Source organism: Aulostomus chinensis, chromosome 1 (assembly GCF_037954235.1).
Source record: "Aulostomus chinensis isolate RoL2024-O1b breed Wild chromosome 1, RoL_Achi_v1.0, whole genome shotgun sequence".
NCBI lineage: Eukaryota > Metazoa > Chordata > Actinopteri > Syngnathiformes > Aulostomidae > Aulostomus > Aulostomus chinensis.
The window spans coordinates 30,604,437-30,611,887 of record NC_141320.1 but is presented as its reverse complement, the minus strand read 5'-3'; positions in this window follow the sequence as shown (position 1 = coordinate 30,611,887).

Here is a 7,451-nt window from a genome sequence, read left to right as displayed (position 1 = left end):
AATTGCTAATGAACTCAAAAGGGCGCTAACAGTAATGGAGTGAAAGTTTCAAATAACCTCAAAGTGATGCTGACAGTCATGTGGTTTGAGTTGGGAGTAAATAAAAAATGATGCTGACAGTGATGTCGTAAGAATTGCTATTGAACTCAAAATGATGCTAACAGTAATGTAGTGATAGTTGCTAATAAAATCAGTGATGCTTACAGTAATGTAGTTAGTGTTTCGAACAACCTCAAAGTGATGCTGACAGTCATGTAGTAAGAGTTGCTATGAACCTCAAAATAATGCTACAGTGATGTAGTAAGAGTTGCTACGAACCTCAAAATAATGCGACAGTGATGTCAGAAGAATAGCTAATGACCTCAAAATGATGCGACAGTGATTTAGTAAGAATTGCTAATGAACTCAAAATTATGCTAACATTCATGGAGTGAAAGTTTCGAACAACCTCAAAGTGATGCTGACAGTCATGTAGTAAGAGTTGCTACGAACCTCAAAAATAATGCGACAGTGATGTCAGAAGAATTGCTAATGATCTCAAAATGATGCTACAGTGATTTAGTAAGAATTTCTTATGATCTCAAAATGATGCTACAGTGATTTAGTCAGAATTGCTAATGAACTCAAAATGATGCTAACATTAATGGAGTATAAGTTTCGAATAACCTCAAAGTGATGCTGACAGACATGTAGTAAGAGTTAATACGAACCTCAAAATATTGCGACAGTGATGTCGTAAGAATTGCTAATGATCTCAAAATGATGCGACAGTGATATCGTAAGAATTGCTAATGAACTCAAAATGATGCTAACAGTAATGGAGTGAAAGTTTCGAATAACCTCAAAGTGATGCTGAAAGTCATGTAGTAAGTGTTGTAACGAACCTCAAAATATTGCAAAAGTGATGCCGGAAGAATTCCTAATGAACTCAAAATGATGCTAACAGTAATGTAGTGATAGTTGCTAATCAACTCAGTGATGCTTACAGTAATGTAGTAAGTGTTTCGAATAACCTCAAAGTGATGCTGACAGTCATGTACTAAGAGCTGCTTCGAACCTCAAAATAATGCGACAGTGATGTCAGAAGAATTGGTAATGATCTCAAAATGATGCTAACAGTAATGGAGTGAACGTTTCGAATAACCTCAAAGTGATGCTGACAGTCATGTACTAAGAGTTGCTACGAACCTCAAAATAATGCGACAGTAATGTAGTAAAAGTTGCTACAAACCTCAAAATAATGCGACAATCATGTATTTAAGTTGCTACGAACCTCAAAATATTGCGACAGTGATGTCGGAAGAATTGCTAATGAACTCAAGATGATGCTAACAGTAATGTAGCGATAGTTGCTAAGAAACTCAGTGATGCTTAAAGTAATGTAGTAAGAGTTTCGAATAACCTCAAAGTGATGCTGACAGTCATGTAGCAAGAGTTGCTACGAACCTCAAAATAATGCGACAGTGATGTCGGAAGAATTGCTAATGATCTCAAAATGATGCGACAGTGATGTAGTAAGAATCGCTAATGAACTCAAAATGATGCTAACAGTAATGGAGTGAAACTTTCGAACAACCTCAAAGTGATGCTGACAGTCACGTACTAAGAGTTGCTAATGAACTCAATTCAATGCTACAGTGATGTCGTGAGAATTGCTCATTAACTCAAAATGATGCTAACAGTAATGTAGTGATAGTTGCTAATAAACTCAAAGTGATGCTGACAGTCATGTAGTAAGAGTTGCTACGAACCTCAAAATAATGCGACAGTAATGTAGTAAAAGTTGCGACAAACCTCAAAATATTGCGACAGTGATGTCAGAAGAATTGCTAATGAACTCAAGATGATGCGACAGTGATTTAGTAAGAATTGCTAATGATCTCAAAATGATGCTAACTTTAATGGAGTGAAAGTTTCGAATAACCTCAAAGTGATGCTGACAGTCATTTAGTAAGAGTTAATACGAACATCAAAATATTGCGACAGTGATGTCGGAAGAATTGCTAATGATCTCAAAATGATGCGACAGTGATGTAGTAAGAATTGCTAATGAACTCAAAAGGGTGCTAACAGTAATGGAGTGAAAGTTTCGAATAACCTCAAAGTGATGCTGACAGTCATGTGGTTTGAGTTGCGAGTGAATAAAAAATGATGCTGACAGTGATGTCGTAAGAATTGCTATTGAACTCAAAACGATGCTAACAGTAATGTAGTGATAGTTGGTAATCAACTCAGTGATGCTTTCAGTAATGTAGTAAGTGTTTCGAATAACCTCAAAGTCACGCTGACAGTCATGTAGTAAGAGTTGCTATGAATCTCAAAATAATGCGACAGTGATGTCAGAAGAATTGCAAAAGATCTCAAAATGATGCGACAGTGATTTAGTAAGAATTGCTAATGAACTCAAAATGATGCTAACAGTAATGGAGTGAACATTTCGAACAACCTCAAAGTGATGCTGACAGTCATGTAGTAAGAGTTGCTACGAACCTCAAAAATAATGCGACAGTGATGTCAGAAGAATTGCTAATGATCTCAAAATGATGCTACAGTGATTTAGTAAGAATTGCTAATGATCTAAAAATGATGCTACAGTGATTTCGTAAGAATTGCTAATGAACTCAAAATGATGCGAACAGTAATGTAGTGATAGTTGCTGATCAACTCAGTGATGCTTACAGTAATGTACTAAGTGTTTCGAACAACCTCAAAGTGATGCTGACAGTCATGCAGTAAGAGTTGCTACGAACCTCAAAATAATGCGACAGTGATGTCAGAAGAATTGCTAAAGATCTCAAAATGATGCGACAGTGATTTCGTAAGAATTGCTAATGATCTCAAAATTATGCTACAGTGACTTAGTAAGAATTGCTACTGAACTCAAAATGATGCTAAAATTAATGGAGTGAAAGTTTCGAACAACCTCAAAGTGATACTGACAGTCATGTAGTAAGAGTTAATACGAACCTCAAAATATTGCGACAGTGATGTCGGAAGAATTGCTAAAGATCTCAAAATGATGCGACAGTGATTAAGTAAGAATTGCTAATGATCTCAAAATGATGCTAACAGTAATGGAGTGAACATTTCGAACAACCTCAAAGTGATGCTGACAGTCATGTAGTAAGAGTTGCTACGAACCTAAAAAAATAATGCGACAGTGATGTAGTAAGAATTGCTAATGATCTCAAAATGATGCGACAGTTATGTAGTAAGAATTGCTAATGAACTCAAAATGATGCGTACAGTAATGGAGTGAACGTTTCAAATAACCTCAAAGTGATGCTGACAGTCATGTAGTAAGAGTTGCAACGAACCTCAAAATAATGCGACAGTAATGTAGTAAAAGTTGCTACGAACCTCAAAATATTTCGACAGTGAGGTCGGAGGAATTTTTAATGAACTCAAGATGATGCTAACAGTAATGTAGTGATAGTTGCTAATCAACTCAGTGATGCTTACAGTAATGTAGTAAGTGTTTCGAACAACCTCAAAGTGATGCTGACAGTCATGTAGTAAGAGTTGCTATGAACCTCAAAATAACGCTACAGTGATGTAGTAAGAGTTGCTACGAACCTCAAAATAATGCGACAGTGATGTCAGAAGAATTGCTAATGATCTCAAAATGATGCGACAGTGATTTAGTCAGAATTGCTAATGAACTCAAAATTATGCTAACATTCATGGAGTGAAAGTTTCGAATAACCTCAAAGTGATGCTGACAGTCATGTAGTAAGAGTTAATACGAACCTCAAAATATTGCGACAGTGATGTCGGAAGAATTGCTAATGAACTCAAAATGATGCTAACAGTAATGTAGTGATAGTTGCTAATCAACTCAGTGATACTTACAGTAATGTACTAAGTGTTTCGAACAACCTCAAAGTGATGCTGACAGTCATGCAGTAAGAGTTTCTACGAACCTCAAAATAATGCGACAGTGATGTCGGAAGAATTGCTAATGATCTCAAAATGAAGCGACAGTGATGTCGTAAGAACTGCTAATGAACTCAAAATGATGCTAACAGTAATGGAGTGAACGTTTCAAATAACCTCAACCTCATGTAGTAAGAGTTTCTACGAACCTCAAAATAATGCAACAGTGATGTCGGAAGAATTGCTAATGATCTCAAAATGATGCTACAGTGATTTAGTAAGAATTTCTTATGATCTCAAAATGATGCCACAGTGATTTAGTAAGAATTGCTAATGAACTCAAAATGATGCTAACATTAATGGAGTGAAAGTTTAGAATAACCTCAAAGTGATGCTGACAGACATGTAGTAAGAGTTAATACGAACCTCAAAATATTGCGACAGTGATGTCGGAAGAATTGCTAATGATCTCAAAATGATGCGACAGTGATGTAGTAAGAATTGCTAATGAACTCAAAAGGGTGCTAAAAGGAATGGAGTGAAAGTTTCGAACAACCTCAAAGTGATGCTGACAGTCATTTAGGAAGAGTTGCTACGAACCTTTAAATAATGCAACAGTCATGTAGTAAGAGTTGCTACAAACCAAAAAATAATGCGACAGTGCTGTCAGAAGAGTTGCTAATGATCTCAAAATGATGCTACAGTGATTTAGTAAGAATTGCTAATGATCTCAAAATGATGCTACAGTGATGTCGTAAGAATTGCTAATGAACTCAAAATGATGCTAACATTAATGGAGTGAAAGTTTCGAATAACCTCAAAGTGATGCTGACAGACATGTAGTTAGAGTTAATACGAACCTCAAAATATTGCGACAGTGATGTCGTAAGAATTGCTAATGAACTCAAAATGATGCTAACAGTAATGGAGTGAACGTTTCAAATAACCTCAAAGTGATATTGACAGTCATGTAGTAAGAGTTTCTACGAACCTCAAAATAATGCAACAGTGATGTCGGAAGAATTGCTAATGATCTCAAAATGATGCGACAGTTATGTAGTAAGAATTGCGAATGAACTCAAAATGATGCGTACAGTAATGGAGTGAACGTTTCAAATAACCTCAAAGTGATGCTGACAGTCATGTAGTAAGAGTTGCTACGAACCTCAAAATAATGCGACAGTAATGTAGTAAAAGTTGCTACGAACCTCAAAATATTTCGACAGTGAGGTCGGAGGAATTTTTGATGAACTCAAGATGATGCAAACAGTAATGTAGTGATAGTTGCTAATCAACTCAGTGATGCTTACAGTAATGTAGTAAGTGTTTCGAACAACCTCAAAGTGATGCTGACAGTCATGTAGTAAGAGTTGCTATGAACCTCAAAATAATGCTACAGTGATGTAGTAAGAGTTGCTACGAACCTCAAAATAATGCAACAGTGATGTCAGAAGAATTGCTAATGATCTCAAAATGATGCGACAGTGATTTAGTAAGAATTGCTAATGAACTCAAAATTATGCGAACATTCATGGAGTGAAAGTTTCGAATAACCTCAAAGTGATGCTGACAGTCATGTAGTAAGAGTTAATACGAACCTCAAAATATTGCGACAGTGATGTCGGAAGAATTGCTAATGAACTCAAAATGATGCTAACAGTAATGTAGTGATAGTTGCTAATCAACTCAGTGATGCTTACAGTAATGTACTAAGTGTTTCGAACAACCTCAAAGTGATGCTGAAAGTCATGCAGTAAGAGTTTCTACGAACCTCAAAATAATGCAACAGTGATGTCGGAAGAATTGCTAATGATCTCAAAATGAAGCGACAGTGATGTCGTAAGAATTGCTAATGAACTCAAAATGATGCTAACAGTAATGGAGTGAACGTTTCAAATAACCTCAACCTCATGTAGTAAGAGTTTCTACGAACCTCAAAATAATGCAACAGTGATGTCGGAAGAATTGCAAATGATCTCAAAATGATGCAACAGTGATTTAGTAAGAATTGCTAATGAACTCAAAATGATCCTAACAGTGATGGAGTGAAAGTTTCGAATAACCTCAAAGTGATGCTGACAGTCATGTAGTAAGAGTTTCTACGAACCTCAAAATAATGCGACAGTGATGTCGGAAGAATTGCTAATGAACTCAAAATGATGCTAACAGTAATGGAGTGAAAGTTTCGAATAACCTCAAAGTGATGCTGACGGTCATGTAGTAAGAGTTGCTATGAACCTCAAAATAATGCGACAGTAATGTAGAAAAAGTTGCTACGAACCTCAAAATATTGCGACAGTGATGTCAGATGAATTGCTAAAGATCTCAAAATGATGCTAACAGTAATGGAGTGAACGTTTCGAACAACCTCAAAGTGATGCTGACAGTAATGTAGTAATAGTTGCTACGAACCTCAAAAAAATGCGACAGTGATGTCAGAAGAATAGCTAATGATCTCAAAATCATGCGACAGTGATGTCGTAAGAATTGCCAATGAACTCAAGATGATGCTAACAGTAATGTAGTGATAGTTGCTAATAAACTCAGTGATGCTTACAGTAATGTAGTAAGAGTTTCGAACAACCTCAAAGTGATGCTGACAGTCATGTAGTAAGTGTTTCGAACAACTTCAAAGTGATGCTGACAGTCATGTAGTAAGAGTTTCGAACAACCTCAAAGTGATGCTAACAGTAATGTAGTGATAGTTGCTAATAAACTCAAAGTGATGATGACAGTAATGTAGTAAGAGTTGCTACGAACCATAAAATAATGCAACAATAATGTAGTAAGAGTTGCTACGAACCTCAAAATGATGCGACAGTGATGTCGGAAGAATCGCTAATGATCTCAAAATGATGCGACAGTGATGTCGTAAGAATTGCTAATAAACTCAAAGTGATGCTGACAGTCATGTAGTGAGAGTTGCTTCTAACCTCAAAATGATGCTAAAAGTAATGCAGTGATAGTTGCTAATGAACTCAAAGTGATGCTGACAGTAATGTAGTAAGAGTTGCTTCGAACCTCAAAATAATGCGACAGTGATGTAGTAAGAATTGCTAATGATCTCAAAATGATGTGACAGTGATGTAGTAAGAATTGCTAATGAACTCAAAATGATGCTAACAGTGATGGAGTGAAAGTTTCGAATAACCTCAAAGTGATGTTGACAGTCATGTACTAAGAGTTGCTACGAACCTCAAAATAATGCGACAGTAATGTAGTAAAAGTTGCTACGAACCTCAAAATATTGCGACAGTGATGTCGGAAGAATTGCTAATGAACTCAAAATGATGCTAACAGTAATGTAGTGATAGTTGCTAATCAACTCAGTGATGCTTACAGTAATGTAGTAAGTGTTTCGAATAACCTCAAAGTGATGCTGACAGTCTTGTACTAAGAGTTGCTACGAACCTCAAAATGATGCGACAGTGATGTCGGAAGAATTGCGAATGATCTCAAACTGATGCGACAGTGATGTAGTAAGAATTGCTAATGAACTCAAAATGATGCTAACAGTAATGGCGTGAAAGTTTCGAAAAACCTCAAAGTGATGCTGACAGTCATGTACTAAGAGT